The sequence below is a fragment of the Nannobrachium achirus genome (assembly GCF_963921795.1).
Source record: "Nannobrachium achirus genome assembly, chromosome: 8".
Lineage (NCBI taxonomy): Eukaryota > Metazoa > Chordata > Actinopteri > Myctophiformes > Myctophidae > Nannobrachium > Nannobrachium achirus.
Window position 1 is genome coordinate 16,441,192 of NC_137817.1, and position 21,103 is coordinate 16,462,294.

The following is a 21,103-nucleotide window of genomic DNA, read 5'->3' on the forward strand; positions in this document are numbered from 1 at the left end:
ATCAATTGCTCCAGCCACTGAGGAGAAACGCTGTGACAGACACTCACTCAGACATTCGCAAAATTATAGTATAGATTGTGTCCCTGTATAAGTGCTACTACACTTTCCTCAGCCTGCTTTGAATGTTTGAGTTTCATCTGCACGCTGTACCATATCCCAAATTAACTCTGCTCAGTGTTACGTCTTCAACCTTTAAAGAGATTTATTTTATTAAACATTCCCCACATTCTGAATAAATGCCAGTGCTCCTGCAGATTACTGCATGCCGAGTTCAGTCTTAACATCAAAAGCATGCCGCATTGTTGGACTTTTACTTTTTATATATTCATTATAAACATATTTGTAATGCATTATAATGTGCCTTATGATACTGTATGATTATAGTTGTAAGTACTCATAAAATAAATATCAATAAAAATACTGAAAATATACTCAATATATAAAATGTATTTATTATATATTGAATTGAGTACTTACTAATAATCATGCAGACTTGTTAAGTCATTATAAGTCATTATTGAAGTCTCAAAGGTATTTCCTTAAAGCTATACTGTGTAAGTTGCTAAACTAGTGGTCAGTAGCGGTATTGCTTTTTTCGGCCGTTTTTCGCCCGGAGTCGTCGCGGACCACCGCCGCGGACCACCGGAGCGGCGCCGCAAACCACCGCGACCGATACAAATCCGTGGAGGGGTAGAACGCATGGTAGAACGTAATTTTCTGGCCAGGATTTGGGGATTAAGAGGTTAAGAATCCTTCACCATGCTGAGCGAGGCTACTTCCTGAAGACCATGGCAGATAAGCTGTGATTGGCCAGTAGTGTATCATGTGTGTATGATCCGTGATGTGATTGGCCAACGTATACAGATGATGCAGATGACGCTATTTTTTCGCGAAAACTGGACCCCGGCCAGGATCATAGAAAACATATAAAGAGAAGGCTTTAGAAGCTGAAAATAACAGAGTGGGTGTTCTAAAACTTTAGCGATTTAACAGTTAGGACAATTTTAAGATTTGTTTTATAAAAAAAGGTACATGGTATAACTTTAAAGTTTCTGTTTTACCCTTTTAGTGGAACTATTCAGGAGAAGTATTATTTGCTTCTTGACAGCCAACAGGATGGTTTACGACCTCCTACCAGTGGTGTGCACTGGAGCATCAGAAAGGCAGACCTCAGAAAGGCCTGCCAACCTTCAATGCGGTGTACGCCTGTCAACTCTTAAAGAGATGTTGTGTTTAATGGTGGGGTATGTAGACGGTTGCTAACTGATGCAGCTGTATCCATATTAAAAACAGTAAAATTATGCTTTTTGTCTCCGCCAGGCCGAAAGGCATGGCCGAGACTATGTTTTGCACCCTGTCCATCCTTCCGTCCATGGTTCCGTGTGTGGACAGGCACACACGGAACAAGGCACCGTTGCCTTGATCACAGCAAAACTGTGCACACACTCTCCCTGGATGCCAGAGCAGAACCTCTGCCCCAAATTTTCACATGGGCCTGTTACAGCGCCACCAGGAGGTCCATTTTGGCAAAACAAATTTTTCATATTCCATCCTGATTGGCGAATTCCGAACATTGCTTTTGTAATTTAGTTAATGAATCCATCAGCCACTGTTATCCGAACGTTCTTGTTGGACTGCTTCCGAACATCTGACACGACTATACACCTTAACAGGTCACACAATGGACCATTGATCTGTATCCAGCCAGGGTCATTCCTATGTTAGTTCACCCTGTTGACACCCGACAGCTTTTGTAAGCTTTGGTAAGAGGTGTCAATGGTTGTTTTTGTGCTTGTGCGAGCGTGCTCCTGCTCAAAAGACTGCCGGGATGGCGTGGTACACGTACAATGAGCACTGCACCACTGGGCTGCTATGGTCTACAATGTTCTGCTACAACACACCTGGTCCCACAACTCTCACACAGGGCCAATACTAGGTAAACCTCGCCACATGTTATGTTGAAAGGTATCCAACTGTAGTAAATCTGTGTCCGGCGTCAAATAGAATGTTGAACGAGGCCATGAAACAGCACTGATTGTGAGATTAGATTAACTACTATCTGTGCACGGTGTAATGTTGTGTCCCCCCTGTATGTAGGCCTATTACTATTATGTATTTTGTCATTGATGTTTTATGTGTGGCTGCAGCAGGGGTGAAAGCCCAAGCCAAATTTCCCTTGTGGACAATAAAGTTTACCTTGACGTTGGAGATGAGATATTGTACATTATGCCATACAATAGCTTAATTCTGGTATTTGAATTGAAAACAACATGGTTGGAACAGACTAGTTGACTATTGGTTTGTGTATAGATTATATAAATCTTATTTGTTTATGTTAGCAACTTAGTATAATATTTAGGCTGTGCCTGACATATATTGAGGAGACTATACAGATCCTATGTCCAAAGGCACAAACTGCGAACTATGAAACCCCCATACAACCAAATTATACCTCCTCACTCCTCAAGAAAGAACTTCCTTGAACCATTCAGATGACCCACCAACGTAGTCAAGTTTGAAAACGTGTGCGCTTCAGGGCAGGAATTTCATGGAGGCCGTTGCCCCTCAGTTTGGCCTTCTGCCCCACAAAAAATGATATGCCCTGAGGCCACAGCGGCCTTGTCCCTAAAATCACAACATTCCATGCCTGGTGCACTGCAAATCCCTAGATTATGAAGCTATAAAAAATGTAGAATATTCATCACAGCTTTTTTTATTGCAAGAATCCAATTAGGGCAAGCATGACAGGCTACATCATTAGCAGAGTATACTGAACAGAAAAGCCATACATTAAAAGCCATACATGTTGTATTTCCAAGGATGCCAACACAATACATACACAGTACTGTATACATGTATTGGTTTGTGGACCCCAGGAAGAGTAGCTGCTGCTAAGGTAGATCCAAATAAACAACAATAAACATAAACAATGTAGCTGACATTTGGTACTGGTTTACCTGACACCTCGCAGAAAGTCTAGTGCAGCTGGGGTGGGAAAGAAAGTTGACTTCAGGGCAACTGAACTTGAGACGAAGAGTGAGAACATTCTTCAAAGCCTGTCTGAGGGAGGAGTCCCCCTTCTGAGTCAAAAATAACAAACTCGAAAGGGAATTGAGTTTTTCACATGAACAGACTGCAGCCTACGGCTGTGGAAAGGGTTTTTGAGGCTCATTTGGCCATTTGGCTGGGCAGGGGGCATGTTATTTTACCTTTAGTTTGCGTTCTTCTCTCCCAAAAACAGTAGATGTAATCTTGTCCTTTCTTCCTACCCGACTACGGCTTCAAACAGGAGCGATTGGTTATATTGTTAATACGCTCATTTCTCTCGCTCAAAAATATTTTTTTCTTTCTTTTTTTGTCATACATAATGACTCTAGCCACTGCGGTCTCGTTTTGCACTGGGCGTGTACTGTTTATAAGAGAAGCTGCGGAAATATGGGTGCGCAGCACGTCGCATTTACTCCAATAGGATTTTGATTTCTCGTTAGACGAGATTTCAAACGTGAGTTCAAAGATCTGCATTTTATCAACAACAATAGCTGTGCCCTGTTCATATTACAGTGTCTATGGGATTTTCGAGGAAGATAAATAGGTGCATTAACAATTTAACCAATCGCTCCGGTTTTGAAGCCGTCGTCTGGTAGGAAGAAAGGACAAGATTCCTGTTGTGGACTAATATTTTTGCAAAATAAGAACATGAACTAAAGGTAAAATAACCTTCTAGGCCGAAATTCTCCTTTAAGAGCCAACGGTATTCGTCTTAACACTTATGTTGCAATGATTTTTTCCGGCCAATGTCCCGCGTTGCCATGGTTACCATAGACTTCCATGTAATTGTGCAAGTGTGTAAAAAGTGCACGCCCATGCCTAGATGATGCACCACGTGTGTAGATGCTGTTCACAGCTTTCAAACAAAAAAATCCGCTTGGAAATCCGTGCAGGCACTCATGATTTATCAGCCATTATGTTTTCTACAGATGTAAACAAACATGGCTGCCATGTTTGAAAGAATGGGTTGGTGTGGGGGTTAAACATGCAATTTCGCGATCGCGATCATGCCTAACACATTTCTGGAGGTCCAAAAAAAAAATTGGAATTTTTTTTTTTTGAAAAAACGATTTTTTTTTTTTTTTTCAAAAACGGCCCAAACTCGGGAAACTCGGGGTTGGCACAGCACTAGTACCAATACAAACTCGGGAAACTCGGGGTTGGCACCATATGTGTTAAGAAGCCTATCCGATGTGTGATAGGCACTGGCACATACACTGCACACATGCACGCATGCGTTAACACACACACACACACACACACATAAACACACACAGTGTGTGTGTGTGTGTGTGTGTGTGTGTTTATGTGTGAGTGTGAGTGTGTGTGTGTGTGTGTGTGTGTGTGTGTGTGTGTGTGTGTGTGTGTGTGTGTGTGTGTGTGCAGGGTACAAGGATTCACTGCGGGCCCCCCATGAAAGTTCTTCTTCGGAACTTGTGTGTTCCGTTGTCAAACAACCACAAAATACCACATTAATACGCAAATTAACACAGCCTTGTGCTACAAATCACATGCATTTAATGCATGCATGTACTGTACTGGTCTGGAGGATGGCGTGAAGATTCATTTAAATGGCTAAAACAGAGGCTGAATTGTTCAGGCTGAATTCAGCAGAAAAAGAGATTACATCAATTTGCAATCATTCACCATTACATATAAATCAATATCATGCCATTGTTGCTGGCAAAATTCAAGTAATTATGGTAATGTTTCCCAACCAGAAGGATGAATTTTGGCATTATCAATTGCAGGAAGAACCACTGTTGCATGAGCTGTGTCCCGTTTGTGAAGGGACAAAATATAAAAAGAAGGCTGAATATGTTGCCTCATGTCAAGAATAGCCTCAAAAGACAGGCACCTGAGGGAAGGGAATATCTTTGCCTTGTATACATATTCAATCCATCCACCCACCCACCCACCCCCCCCCCACACACACACACACACACACACACACACACACACACACACACACACACACACACACACACACACACACACACACACACACACACACACACACACACACACACACACACAAAGACTATGCAATGTTCTGTTCATCAAGTGGGCAGCTCATCGTGCAGAAAAATAGCTGTCTGTTAATATCACCAAATACAAGAATGTATAAGGTAGTGGCATTAAATTTCTGATGATCAAAATGAAACAAATTAATGAAGAGTGGACAGAAATCTACCCGCTCGTTTGGATTATGATGAATATGTGTCCGCTGTCAAGAGGGGTGAAACTAGGTCAGGTGTCATTAAGGATATATCCCCATCTGGGCAGCCGATTCATGACTGAGGAGTAGGCTTAATGGTACCATCACCTCATCTCAAGAGTGAAATCAATATATAGTTTTGGTTTGATGAGAATTAAAAAGTGGGCAAAGTCACAAACTTCGCAGTGACATTTAATATTGCACCAATGTTTCAGATAATTAACTCACTAAAGCCTATTCCCTATATAAGGACTTCTATGTGGGGGACTAGTGAACCCACCTGCAATAATAATTGCATGTGCAATGTCGCATGACAGATAAACATTTGTCTTTCAGCTCTGCTAGATGGATGATGGTGACCATCAATTACTGTATAATATACTACTTTTCGTAAGGTTTTCGCAATGCATTGAGGGATACGGTAAGTACACTATAGCAGGGGTTCCCAAACTTTTTTTGGGCACCCCATAAATATTGTTTTCATCCGAGGCACCCCTACATTATCATTTTCACTCCCAGCACCTTATATTTATAGCATATCATCGTTGTCGGGTGGAAACCTTGTATTTATCATCTATAAAATGTACTAAACTAGTGAAAACAGCAGATCTACAAGACTTACTAAACTAAAAAATGTACTAAACTAGTGAAAACAGCAGATCTACAAGCACACAGTGTGCTTGTAGATCGGCTGTTTTCACTAGTTTTGTGCGACAGAGGTTTCTGCCTGACAGTAATGATATTTTAGTGATTATGTTGCGAGGAAAACATTGAGATAATAGCCATTTTGGTAAGAACTGACTGAAAATAACTGTGTACTTCAAGTTTAAAATGATACTAAATATTTTTTCAAGTGTCCAAATAAATTCCAAATATTATCAAATGATCTCACGGCACCCCTGGACTGCCGTCGTGGCACCCCAGGGTGACCCGTCACCCACTTTGAAAACCCCTGCACTATAGGGTATATTTGGAAACCACTGCAAAATTACAGAATCACTCCATAGTGTGCTATAGTGATTTGGACACAGAGATAACGTCTGTTCCCAGGAAAAATGAGAAGGAAATGCCAATCTGTGACACCCAAGCACCTGTAGATCTACTTCTACTGTGTTACATTGTTCTCTTCTGAAAGAAGGTAATTACTGAATAGTTTGGATGACAGCCTGTATTATACAAAGTACAAAAAGGAAGGATATCAGGTTGAAGTAACAACTTGACAGCAATCTGCAGGGAGCTACAATCTTTCATTGCTGTGCAGATATTTTATTTTTAGGTATCTTTTCAAGACCAGGATAATCAAAACCACTTCTACCAGTTCACATTCTTCAAGACAGTTGTCTTAAAACCACATGCTACACAAGTGGTTCGCCACAAACAGCCAGGGATCGAGTCTGGGTTACAGGATGCAGGCTCTCATTGTGAAAAATAAAGGACTTGTCCCTTTATATTACATGGCGCATATTTTGCTCTCTAGATGTATTTACTCCTGGAGAGCAAAATTATGTAACACCTGAGTTACAAACTTGGTCAAGAGGGAATCCCCCACTTAGCCAGGGGAGATGTATTCTGGATTTCAGGCTGAGCTACTGCGCTACTCAAGGATCTACCCAGAAAAGAGGGATGATGGGAACAGAAACAGGTGGAACAGGGGAAAGAGAGCTGGACACCCCGATGACTTTAACACATTCCCCGCCATTTAATAATACCTTTGTACTCTCCCCTGTCCCCTGTCTCCATAGACTTCCATGTAATTCATAGTGCACGGATCATGCACACCCATGCCTAGATAATGCACCACGTGTGTCCACATTGCTCACAGCTTTCAAACAAAAAAATACGAATGGAAATCCGTTCAGGCATTCATGAGATAGCAGCCATTATGTTTTCCTAAAATGTAAACAAAGATGGCTGCCATGTTTGAAAGATGGGGTTGCTATGGGGGTTAAACATGCAATTTCGCGATTGCTATCATGCCGACTACATGTTTTGGGGTCCAAAACATGTAGTCGGCATTTTTTTTTTTTTTTATCGGGATTATCAGGCCTGGCGGAGAAAGACATTGAAATAATCTCGGGACTATCGGGCCTGGCATGCAATTAGAGGAAATATGGTCATGGTTTTGCATCCCAGATTAAAGCAGGATGGGATTTTTAATTTGTTAAAACTCTGCTACAAGCTTAGTTGCCTGTCAATATTGATATTAGACAGATTATGGAAAATGTTCCAAAACAAATTGATCTATGTTGGGGGTGGCATGGATGTATTGTCAGTCACATGGGCAGTCTGAATTTTCCCAGTGTTTTCTGTTCATCTTAGCCAAGGAAGGAGTAATAATAGTTTGAGCACATGCGTGTTGTGTGCAGAATTCAATAATCTTCACACTACCCACACTGTGGAATATATAGAAGAGTCTTGCCAGCACACAGTCGCAAGCTTTAAGCCTATGATTTCAGATATTCACAAAGAAACGGAATGGATAAATATTAAAATAGCTCAGAGAAAGGAGACATATTTGCCCATTGGAAGCTAAAACACAACTGTTATGATAGATGTTTTGGTTGAAATCTGTAACTATTTCTATTTCTTTATTTTTATCATTCATCTCCTAATCAAACCTTTGCTTGAGCCTAACAATGTGTAAGACATACGTGAAATCTCTAAACAGCTCAAAGACAATTGGCACATTTGTTTCAATAGTAATATTCAGCAACCATTGGACTAATCAGTCAAATTATGTCCCTATCATCACAGTAATGCACCGGCTTTCTAATACAGAATCGATCTTTATTTTCATGGCAAAAGTGATCAAACATTGTGCGTACTATCCTATATTTGTCTTATCTACAGTTCTGCTACTTTGATTGATTGAATACTTTATCAGCAGTTTGCACAGGAAAAGCACAGCTCAATACAAGGTCTGCTAAGAGGATTTAAAACCCAACAAAGACTATATGGCTTGTTTCCATTGTGGTCCTTTTTACTCAAATTCATAGACAAACGACTGTGATCATCATCAGTTTTACCTGTCATGATACCTTATGTATTGTGTACTGGACAAAATAACACTTAATAATGCTTGTTTTAATGGGCACACCAACCTACAGAATTTCTTCAGCATGACAAAATAAAAAAGCACAGCCAAGTGGAGCTGAGATACAGTTACCACCATACCACCCACATAGTCATTCCAACTGTCCAGAGCCCACAAATTACGGTGAAGTGCTTAGGGATCACTTGGCAACATACCATTAGTCTATATTAAGCTTTTCTTTAAATACCATGTCTGTGGCATTCCTTTTTCTTTTAGACCTGAGGCCGATTCTAAAAACACCTTGTAAAACAGTTTTCTGAAAAACAGTTTTCTAATAAACGAACAACCAGTGGGCAACGCCAGTATATATCCTGTATATATCCTATATCCGAACGCACCCTGGGTTACGAAAAAAAACACCCACACCTGCCTCTGATTGGGCTAACTAGATCACGCTGGGCCGGGGAAATCTCGCTCTTTCGAACAACCAACATTTATACAACGGAGCGTCGGGGAGGGTTAGCGACTCACCCCACGGAGGTTAGGGTTAGGGTAAGGGCAATCTGGGAACCCATCATCAAAGAAAGGGCGACGCCCACTCGGTCTGTCTCTCTTCCTTTAGCGTAGCCATCAATGACTCTGTCTCGAGAGGTTGGGGTAAGGGTTAGGTTTGGTTGTCGAAAAGATGACACGTAGAAACAGCGAAACGCTCCCCGCTGGGCCTACCGAACTTCCGTTTCTGTGACGCATGCAGAAGCTTGCCCTCCCGCCCGCGATACAGACCCCCCCCCCCCCCCTGAGAAGGAAAAGGTGCCTACCTTTTTATGTCTATGCCAAACCCTCTCACCATCTGTGCGATAACTGGTAGACAATGGCTGAGGAGCTGGTGTCTAGAATCCTGACCTGTCTGTCTGCTTGCCTGGCAGGGATAAGGGAAAGTCATTCTGATGTTGGCTGCTAATTATGTTCAGCTGATACAGTGTCTTGGAAAGGAAACCGCTGACATAGGCATCCATGGCATGCAGGCACAAGGCTATTGTTATATGTGGTGTGAACAAATGGGACCTCATTGGTACCTTGATTTGCAGCACTTTCATTTGTCATTTGTCATTTGAGTCACTGAACTGAGACGCTTATGCAGTGCACACGCACAGTTCTTACTGTTCAAAAACTCTTAGCTGGAAGGGTCAAGGCTCCAAGGTGGAGCAGTGCAAGTGAGTTGTTGTGTAATATTGGCTATTAATACTTTCCATGCACTTCTGAGAAACTTGATGTACAAATGTTATGGGATGAGTCTCAAAACTCTATTATCATGCTGCTGACCCCTGCCTCAGTGCTGCCAGGTATCAGTCTCCGTTTTGGAAACACTGGTATGTCTCCTGTTATAGCTGTGGTTTTATGTACTAGGGGTGTTCTTTTTGCACTTTGTGTATGCATTTTGTGTTCTTATGTGGTTGTTTGTTTTTAATGGACCTTGAAGTCTTTAAAATAAAAGTTGATTGATTGATTGATTGATTGATTGATTGATTGATTGATTGATTGATCAAATGCTGTGCATTTCCTTTTGGGTAACCACGTTTCAAACCACTCTTCCAGCCTCCCTCTTTGCTCTTTTGATCTTACAGCCAAGTGGGAGACCAATGGAAGAATATTATTTTGGTACTAGCAAGGTGCCATCTGCATGTCTGGATAAGGGTACTTCACTGCCATCTGCATCACCATGTGCTGATGTCACACAGAGTACTTTCCTCCGCGTGATGTGCCCTCAGTGTGATGCAGTATGATCACTGTCTGTGCCAGGCCGGGGGTCAGAGCCACAAATGCATGTTTTTATCAGGGGAAACTGGGCTTACATCTTTAAGAGACAGCTTTGCCTGGCTGCCATTAATCTGTTTTTCTGTTACGCTTGTGAGAGGAACAGTAAAGTACACACAGACATCAGCAGAGAGGTCAGACAAAAACACTTCAGAAATGAACTCCATCATGTGGGTCTTGAGGTCCACATGAAAACGGCGTGGCAGCCGCCTATGATGTATCTGGCGTATGGCAAGGTTTCAGCCTGATCCAAGCTCCAAAGACTTCCATTATAAAATAATATCAATTACATAACATAATTTTATAATGGAAGTCTTTGGGGTTTGGATCAGGCTGAACCCTTGCCCAAATTTGGAGACTCAAAGAGGCTCTTTCCAGCTCCAACAGACTAAAAATGAAAATATAAAACTTAATGTGAAAACAAATTAGATACCTTTGGTCTACCTGCAGCATACAAACACATAGACAGATGGACAAAAGGACACACACACACACACACACACACACACACACACACACACACACACACACACACACACACACACACACACACACACACACACACACACACACACACACACACACACACACACACACACACACACACACACACACACACTTATAGACAGCTAGCCTGTTGCAAAGCCACGCCATAAAGCAATTATGAAATACTTCAAATGCCAGAGTAGGAATTTGTTACTTCACAATGCCCTGCTGAAAAAACATCTGGCTGAAAGACAGATCAGTATGGCTATGGCCACACTACCTCTTGCTGGGATCAAATATTGGTAACATGACCATTCCTTGATAACATGATTACAATTCATTATTGTTGCTTTGGTGGGGAATAAATTGTTTTATTGCACTCGATGCAACCGATATTAATGTTTACTCTAGACCATTTTCGACTGCAGCAAAACAAAAAACTTAAAGGGGAAGACCACCCATTTTTAATATTGAACTGTGTCATTAATATACCTTAGAGGAGTTGTGTGGAAATAGAGAAAAAGTTCCCCCCCTTCTGTGTTGCCTAGAACTGGAGGATTGATTTTGGGGTTTGTATTGTAAAGTACAACTTGATGACATCACACATTGTACTTTACAATACAAACCCCAAAATCAATCCTCCAGTTCTAGGCAACACAGAAGGGGGGGGAACTTTTTTTCTATTTCCACACAACTCCTCTAAGGTATATTAATGACATATTTCAATATTGAAAATGGGTGGTCTACCCCTTTAAGGGTGGAACTGACCCGTTACTGACCAATGGGCTTTGATACCCAGTATGGTGGGAATATCCCACACACACTGCCTTCTCCTTCCAGAAGGAAAGGAACACAAGCACTTCATTCTAGAGCAAGGCAGGTACTGTTACCTGCTATCAGAAAGGAGCACAGCCTCCTACTTTGTCTGAATGCTTGACTTTGAAGAATGCTCGAGTTCCCGACTAACAAAGGCAACACGCCATGCCTTCTGATGTTCATAAGAGCGTATTGCTATCAATTAGCTTGCAGTGTAAATTCCTATTGTTCTATTAAAGACAGAGAGGTGGACTGTGCACAAGTATTTGAACGAAATAGAATTAATTTAGTGATTTCTTTTTTTTTTTTTTTATCAATGTTGGTGAAAGTTACAGGAGTGTACATGGTGTGCAATTCATGTTTAGTTAACACATTGATGACGTAACCGGATAAAAAAAAAACAGCCTTTCCCCGTGGGCGTCTTTATAATTCTCCAGTGATTGGAGCGGCGCAGAATATCCCACGATTTTTCAAGGGCTGTAATTCAGGGGTCTTCAACGTTTTCAGGCCAAGGACACCTTAGTCGAGAGAGAGATGAAGCAGGGACCCCCACAACCCATAGATACCATATAGTTTCATCGTTTGACGGCACAATCATTGGGGTATTTTGGATTCATGTAAATTTGTGTTTTCATATATTTAACCACCTGAACAGTCAATATTTAATAAACTTGACCTTTCTGACCTTTGACCTTAGTCTGTTCTTTTTCTCCTCTACACCAAACTTCTTTGCCGAAAATAGCCGATCTACAAACTCACAAGAGAGCTTGCAGTGCTGATATTTTTGGATAAAGTTCTCAGAATATGGACACTAGGGTTCAAGTGGTTAATATAAAAAAGGAGGGAAAAAGGCTTCTATCACACAAAGATTTGGAGGACCCCCTGTGGTAACTCTGAGGACCCCCTAGGGGTCCCGGACCCCCTGTTGAAGACCCTTGCTCTAAATCCAGGCAGACATTGTGTTAGATTTGTATTATGTCACTTTTGTTGTCATGTCTAGGTTGAAGTTGAACACAACTTTATGATCCTGATCCTGATTTGAAACGCATTTTGACCTGAAATTCTAAATTCTATTTCTCCCCTGAGCGAGCAGGCATGCTTTATTAACTCAGTGGTCAAAATGTCTGGTGCAGGAGACCTGGGTTCAAATCCAGGCTAGATAAGAAGAGTAAAGTTCAGCTTCACACACAAGGGGAAGGGAGTGGACAGTCCATTATCAATCATGTGGGATTTCTTGTGTGTGTCTGATTCTTTGTAATTATTTCTAGATTATAGAGTAGATAGATAGATTTATTTAATTATTTTTTTGAACGATTTATCAAAAGATTTATCGATAGCATAACCACCAAGGAAATAGAGTTGCAGGCTGCAGCCCTATCTTATTTTTTTTTGTACCACACATTTCTCTATTATATCATCTTTCGATGGCTCATTTGTCTGTGAGTGCAGCAGCTTTGACCTTGGCACTTGACTAATTTATTCAGACTCAGGATCATGAAAGCATCTGCTAATAATACTAGCCCAAAATATGTGCATAATACATCTTGCATGTTATCCGCTACTGTAGGTTAATTATAACTGAAATGTAAATAATATGTTTCCAAATAGTGTTTCAGAGTGGACCCCCCTCTGTGTTCTTTGTGTGCTAGTGGTAGATACAGTGGTGTGGTTTGGCACACCTCTTGAACTCATGTTAGTCATTGTTTGGCGGATACAGGTCCGGTATCCTTACCGATGGTGGGCATGGTAGATGGGTGCTTTGGACAGGGAGAGAGAGAGGGAGAGAGACACTTAACTGCACTCCCGTGGGACGGGAAATAATAACAGACCATTCCTGACAGTCAGTCTTCCGGACCCATGTGTTATTTGGGATAATTCTATCATGCTGTGGCCTCTCATTTGCGTTAATGGTGATCCTACATGCAACAGGGACGATTTCACAGCTGCAGACATTTGTCTCTCTCTTGAGCACGCGCTGACAACAAAAATCTGGCACGTTTAACAGAAGAGGAGCATTCTTCAGTCAGTTAGTTGATCCCCCGAGGAGTACTTACTTAATATTCTTGGACAAATATAATGTGCTAAGCTGCATGTCAGCACAACGCCTGGAAAATACAAAACAAATCAATACAAGATGTTAATGCAAGATGTAGATACTGGCCAACAGCCCTTAGCAGAAGCAGTGCTAAATGTTGTTGTGAAATGTGTAGTTTCTCTGTGCATGAGATGAGACTATGGGTGATGTGTAGGGAAAGTAAATCAGCCTAAATGTTCTGAGCACAGACACTTAAACTAAGAGCAACATCTCTGAAGTTTAATGTGAATATTGTCAGTCGTTTTAGTGTGAGGACGTGGAAATATCCCAAATCACATCCTGTGCCCACAGAGCTCAACCTCACACACAGCTGAAAAATCTCTGCCAGCCTACATAAAACATGTAGTTTATGGTACGTAGGCTGGCAGAGATTTTCTGGTGCCTTTTGAAGAATGAGTCGAGAGAATGAGTCGACTCGGACTCGTTTGTCAAGGACCCAGGCAATCTCAACGATGTGTGTGCGTGCATGCGTGTGTGTGTGTGTGTGTGTGTGTGTGTGTGTGTGTGTGTGTGTGTGTGTGTGTGTGTGTGTGTGTGTGTGTGTGTGTGTGTGTGTGTGTGTGTGTGTAAAAAATGACCAGTAAGAGGATTAGTCTTGTGGACACAGGTGCATTCCACTGAATTCTTCCCAGTTCAAGTCAATCATATCCCATTGTGAAAGAACAAATATAGCACTCTTATAAACTTTCCCAAGCAAGGGCCAGATTGATTGTGTCAACATCTTGATCACACCGGTCACTTAAAATTAATATTGCAATACTCTCTTCCTCACATTTATTCTTGCTAATGTTTCACTTCAAGCAAGTAACCACAGCAGCAGCACAATAAAATGTCTTCCCTTCTTTCCTTAAATAAATATTTTGACTGTTAAATCAGCCTCTTTATTAATGCGGTAGAAAAACAACTAGATGTGCTTAGTTCCAGTCAAAGAGCCATTGTATTTTTTGAGGTGTGCATTTGCCATTGGACCTACTCTGTCACCAAAATGACACCTTGCAGGAAGGGATATTTCACTCTCATAAAACTTTTGGTAATTTTATCGTCTACGCTTTAGGGAGCACCCGGGACAGTTTTTAAGTTGCTGGATTCAGTATTTAGATATATGATATTCAAACTTATTTCATTTATTTCATAATATTTGTTATCATTTAATTGTTTAATTTACCCAAACAATATTAGAAGGACAATATCAGTCACCATAACCTAGTTTGGGTGTTTTAGATGAATCTATCATGGTTAAAATAGAGTTTGAAGTTGGAGAATGGGTTTGTATAGGAAGGGGGCGTGTCTGATAAAATGAATATCAAATATATGAATGTAAATACTGAATCCAGCAACTTAAAAACTGTCTGAGGTGCTCACAAAAGCTTGAGTAGACGATGAAATGACGAAAAGTTTTTTGAAAGTGAAATAACCCTTTAACTGAGGGGTGCATCTCTCCATTCCGACATGTCTCCTTTCCGACAGACACTAACCCTATCTCTTACCCTAACCCTAACCTCTATGGAAGTGTTGCCACTCCGACAATAAGAAGTACTTCATCAACATGTTCACATCATCCTCTTGCTCTGTGGCATTGTCAAAAACAAGAGGCAAAGTAGTCAGAGAATGTCTTGTAACCCAAGACTGCCAAAATCCAAATAATAATAATAAGGGTAATAATCATAATAATACAGACAGTGAAACTACCAACCACAAAATTTAAATAAATGTACTTGTATGTAACCAAATCACTCGTAAATTGCTGTGAATGAGTGGCAAATGAAATGCCATCATAAATGTTGCATGGTGAAAATAGCCAATCTAAGTGTGTAGAGCTGCTATTTTTATTTTGGATATTTTAGCAGTTATTTTTCTACAGTTTTTTGGAGAAATGTCTCCTACAGTATGTCATGCTTGAAACAGGGACAGGCCAGGTTGAAAGTTGTTTATAGCCAAATTGTTTCACCACTATTAGTAGTCTATACCGTCCTAAATGAAAGTGTACAAATGGACCTGTACACTTTCTGAGTTAATGATTGTGTTATGAGGATTCATACATGGGCATGTTCTGAGTAGATGCAATTTCTGACTTTATTTAAACAGCCAGGCATGAACATAAAAATATCCGCAGTATTCAACCACTTCCCAGCCTCTGGGAAATGGGAAGGAACTGGGAAGTTCCCAGAGGCACAACGATGGGTAAAGACAAGTGAATAAAAATCCAGTGGCGTTATTAATTCATGAAAACCCTAATCCATGGGGATTATGAGTGGTGCACATGAGCACACATAAAATGTCCATCATCAAATGCATGTCCAGTGAGCTACTGTACATAATGAGGGGGTAACCCACATTGTCTCAGCAGCCTGTGTAGGCTATTTGGAGTTCAAAGCCAGACTGATGAATACATTGACCATTCCTTCTGATATGATAATAGTTTTACAGGAGGCACAGGACACGTGGGAGGTAGTAAAATAATGTATGCAAATTAAACAAATGTCCACAGAAAGGGAAGCCTACATGAAAGCCAAGGTAGGTGGAGGAAAAGAAGTAGACTACTCTTTTTTAACTTAAGTATAAGTATCAATATTGCAATATAGAAAAAAATACTCTGTTATAAGTAAAAGTCCGGAATTCAAAATGTACTTGAGTAAAAGTAGGCCTACAAACTACAAAGGTATTGGCATCAAAATGTACTTACAAGTCCTAGAAAGTACGATCATTATGCAGAATGTCCCATTTCAAGTTTACAAAATGTGTACAAACATCTTTTGAGAATAGCAGCATACAAGCTCATGATTGTGAGCTTGTAGATCGGCTATTTTCAAATGGACAATATATGTATATAGGGCTGAAGTAGATATAATCCAGTATCTGACTTAAAGTCCTGTTCGCAATTTGGTGTTAGGGGAGTTTCTCACCTGAACTGAGTCAGTGGGTCCCTAGACATGAATAATCACAGAGGTGCTCGTCCGCCATAGTGCCAGGAATGGCGCAATGGCCAAATCAAATATGGCCACCAATCGCCTATGATGAAAATCTAACTTTTCTGTTTCTGGGTGTATATGCACGTGTAATACCTCCATTTGGACTAATTGTGGTGTGGGGAATTCATTTCTGATATTGTTTTGACCATTTTGGGTGATTTGGACCTCAAAAGGTCATGGTCAAGGTCATTTTGCTATTCCGAAGACCGTGGGCCATAACTTGGCCATTGTTAGGAGTAAAAACAGGTGCAGTAGGTCTAAATCAACTAATGCTGACATGTATAATTCATTTCTGACATTGTTTTGACCATTAAGGATCATCTTGTCTTTGAAATATCAATGTCAATGCCATTTTTCAAAAACGATTTTGTTCATTACTTGCACTTTTATAGTATTTTTTGTAAGTTTGTTACTATTTTATAGTAAGTTTGTTTTGTTTAGAACAAAAAACATACTAGTGAGAAATACAACAACTAAACACCCACATTTAACTTTAAAGGGGGGTTTTAAATGAGTGTTTAAATGAGCAAATAAGACTATTTACAAATAAAAGTGACAAATAAAATTACACAACAAAATAACAAATAAAATAACACACAAAATTAAATAACAATTTCCCTCAAAGTGCACCATATTGTGATTGTGTGCATGCAAGTTAGTATGAGGTGTTTTTACAGGATGGATTTGTCATTGTTCCATGGCAAAATATGATGCACAGAACTTCATCAGTTTCGAGTGTCTTGCTTCAGACATGGCAGGAGTGTACTAAAGTCAAAGTCCTCCTTCCATCCATCAGAGCTTGACATTGACTTTTTGAGGCAGTTGTCCTTTGGACAAGTATATTTCCCATTCACTTGTCCGGGGACAAAAGTCACTTGACCCCCCTTTCTCCCTCCACTCCATAGTATGGGCACTTGTCACAGACAACAGGACAAGCCTTTATGTCATGCCCTGTTCCATGTTCCATTGGTTCTAGTCTTTCCTCAGGTTCCTTGGCTGTTGCAAGCAGGTGGCAAGAAATGCGCTAGAAAGGTGCCTTGTTGGTCTCAGCAGTTGTACTTCTCTGCTACCAATGCTGTGTCTTGTTCTGTCAAGGTCTTTGACTCTCCAAAGTTTGTTAGATATTGTACTTGGTCAGAAGCCATAACTACATGTTTAATCCTCACCTGGCCCATGCAGTCATCTCCTGTCTCCAAGGCATATGTGCTTTGATCACTGTCTTGGCTAGTGGTGCTCCAAGATGAGACTGCTTGATGCAGTTTAGTGCCATACTGCTGCCAGATCTCCTTCATCCCCAGTGCTTGGAAATATGGGGTGTAGTATAGCAGTAATGTGAAGGAGACTACAACTCTCTGGGGTCCGCTCATAGTTAGGTTAGTGAAGGTTAGGGATAGGCTTAGTTATAATGGAGGCTGTACATGCACCAGGTGTCAGCCTCCTCAATCCTATTCAAGATGTCTGGGATCTCTTCTCCACTAGCGACATCATCAACAGAGACAACAGAGCTGATAATGGTAAATGGACTGCATTTACAGTATATAGCGCTCTTCTCCAAAGCGCTGTACAATCTATTTCACATTCGCCCAACAAACACATTCACACATACATTCACACCATGAAACCATGCAAGGTGCTCATCGGGAGCAGTTAGGGGTTCAGTGTCTTGCTTAAGGACACTTCGACAAATAAGCAGGAGGAGCCAGAAATCGACCCTGGAACCTTCAGATTCCAAGGCAGCTGTTCTACCTACATCGCCACAAGCTTGAATGGACACCATATTCCGAACACACAGCTGGAGAGCTGTTTGTTCTCCTCAGACACCCAGAATTTGTAAAGTTGATGAGGGATGGGTGCGTCTGTCGACTCTGTTATCTCTGATGATGATGAGTGGCTCCCTGCAAAAGGGGCTGGAGGTGAAGAGATCCCAAAGTTTGAACTAGATTGGAGAGGCTGTCACCAAACTGCTGGTACATGTGGAGTCAACTGGCCCTATTATAACTAAACCTACCCATAACCCTTACCTAATTGAGGGAATAATGGGTCGCCAGGATTATGAGTGGACCCCAGAGAGTTGTCGTAGTGATACTTCCAAGCACTGGGGATTAAGTAGATCTGGTAGCAGTATGGCACTAGGTGTGCAGCGGCACATGCTTCTACAGCATCAAGCAGTCTCTCATCTTGGAGCACCACTAGCCAAGACAGTGATCAGGGGACATATGCCTTGGAAACTGGAGATGACTGCATGGGCCAGGTGGGGGACTAAGCATGCAGCTATGGCTTCTGACCGAATACAATATCTAACAAACTTTGGAGAGGCAAAGACCTTGACAGAACAAGACACAGCATTGGTAGCAGAGAAGTACAACTGCTGAGACCAACAAGGCACCTTTCTAGTGCATGTCTTGCCACCTGCTTGCAACAGCCAAGGAACCTGAGGAAAGACTAGAACCAATGGAACATGGATGGATGCAAGGAACACTTCGACTCTCGAGGATATGGCTACCTTGCTGATGGATATCGGTGCATCATATTTTGCCATGGAACAATGGCAAATACATCCTGTAAAAACACATCATACTAACTTGGATGCACACAATCACAATATGGTGCACTTTGAGGGAAATTGTTATTTAATTTTGTGTGTGCTTTTGTTGTGTGATTTTATTTGTCACTTTTATTCATAAATAGTCTTATTTGCTCATTTAAACACCCATTTAAAACCCCCCTTTAAAGTTAAATGTGGATGTTTACTTGTTGTATTTCTCACTAGTATGTCTTTTGTTATAAACAAAACAAACGTAATATAAAATAGTAACAAACTTACAAAAAATACTATAAAAGTGCAAGTAATGAACACAATCGTTTTTGAAAAATGGCATTGAAATTGATATTTCAAAGACAAGATGATCCTTAATGGTCAAAACAATGTCAGAAATGAATTATACATGTCAGCATTAGTTGATTTAGACCTACTGCACCTGTTTTTACTCCTAACAATGGCCAAGTTATGGCCCACGGTCTTCGGAATAGCAAAATGACCTTGACCATGACCTTTTGAGGTCCAAATCACCCAAAATGGTCAAAACAATATCAGAAATGAATTCCTCACACCCCAATTAGTCCAAATGGAGGTATTACACGTGCATATACACCCAGAAACAGAAAAGTTAGATTTTCATCATAGCCGATTGGTGGCCATATTTGATTTGGCCATTGCGCCATTCCTGGCACTATGGCGGACGAGCACCTCTGTGATTATTCATGTCTAGGGACCCACTGACTCAGTTCAGGTGAGAAACTCCCCTAACACCAAATTGCGAACAGGACTTTAAGTCAGATACTGTATTAATAATGTATGTTTTGTAATAATAATCTACAAAGCAACTAGTAACTAAAGTGTTCAAATAATTGTAGTGGAGTAAAAAGTAGGCTACAATATTTGCTTCTGAGATATAATGTAAAGTAAAAGCAAGCAGGCTACTGGAAATGGTAAATAATCGAGTGAAGTACAGTGCTCAAGTAAATGCACTTAGTTACTTTACACCACTGATGCAAATTAAACAAATGTCCACAAAAGGGGAAGCTTGCTTGAAAGCCAGGGTCCACATCATGGGCGTGTCCTGCTGACTGTTTTCTTTTTTCTTGAGCCCAGTAAGGTGATGTAACGTGAGCCTACTAAATGGACAAATACGGTTTATATTAGCCTAATGGATACAACAACACAGACACTGCCTTAACACGCTATACGACCTGGGCCAATTAAAACACATTGCTCTGATAGTTTACGTCTTACTTATTAAACTAAGCTATTAAAGGTAGCCACATCCACCACAACACTCACCTCACCTGTCCGAAGGCTTCTTCCACTTATATTTCTTCCAGCGTTGGGTTCCCGTTTCGCCGTGAAGTTGTGTTCCTCCTCTTCTCCAGAACAGAAGTCCCCCTCCTCAGACGAGCGACAAACCGGACCCGGTGGTAAAGGTAGTAAATAGGTGGGTGGTCTCCTGCAAACGTTGTGACAAAACGCTGTGTCGCCAAAAAAGCCCAACAACAACGAAAACAAAAAAAGACCCCGTCGTCCTGTCAATGACGAGCAGGCTGGTGATGGGAATACGGCTTCTCTTTTTGGGTAAATTGTGAAAAAGTTCCGTGGGCCTGCAGCTTTGGTCTAATTGTTCTGTGTCATGTTGTTCACTTTAGTATAGTCCCGAGGTTTGCGTCCGCTTGAGCGTGTCCCTAGAAGCCAGCGTGCCGTGTGTGTGAGAGTGAGCTCTCTGTGAACTGAACACCGGGGCGAGTCATTCAGTCGGAAGAGCAGTGTGGGAGGAGTTGGGTTCATTTCGCCTGTCCTCTTCTCTTGTACAGTGTGAGAGCGTCACCAAGCTACGGGACCCACGCTGCCAGTCATCATCTCTGACCAGGGGTGTCGCACCAAATGCTGGGCCCTGGGTTGGGTTGGGTACAAGGATTCACTGGGGGCCCCCCACGAATGTTCTTCATAGGGGGAGGGGGTTTAACCCATTTAGACTGGGGACGCATTATTTTGTGCTTTAACTATTGAAAAGTAGCAGATCTACAAGCTCACTGTGCCGCACTGCGAGCTTGTAGATCTGCAATCTTTT

At 41.3% G+C, this 21,103-nt stretch overlaps 1 protein-coding gene across 4 annotated transcripts in view; it reads right to left on the bottom strand.

Moving 5' to 3' along the window:
* The window catches only part of gdpd5b (glycerophosphodiester phosphodiesterase domain containing 5b), a 117,883-nt gene extending 97,166 nt beyond the window's left edge, over positions 1-20,717 (bottom strand). For 3 of the 4 annotated variants that reach the window (XR_013962243.1, XM_080731269.1, XM_080731271.1), the window contains exon 1: positions 20,323-20,717. The gene's annotated coding sequence lies outside the window, so the exon portion shown is untranslated. The remainder of the gene's footprint in view (positions 1-20,322) is intronic. The other variant, XM_080731270.1, reaches the window with a different exon arrangement.
* Positions 20,718-21,103: the final 386 nt, after the last annotated feature.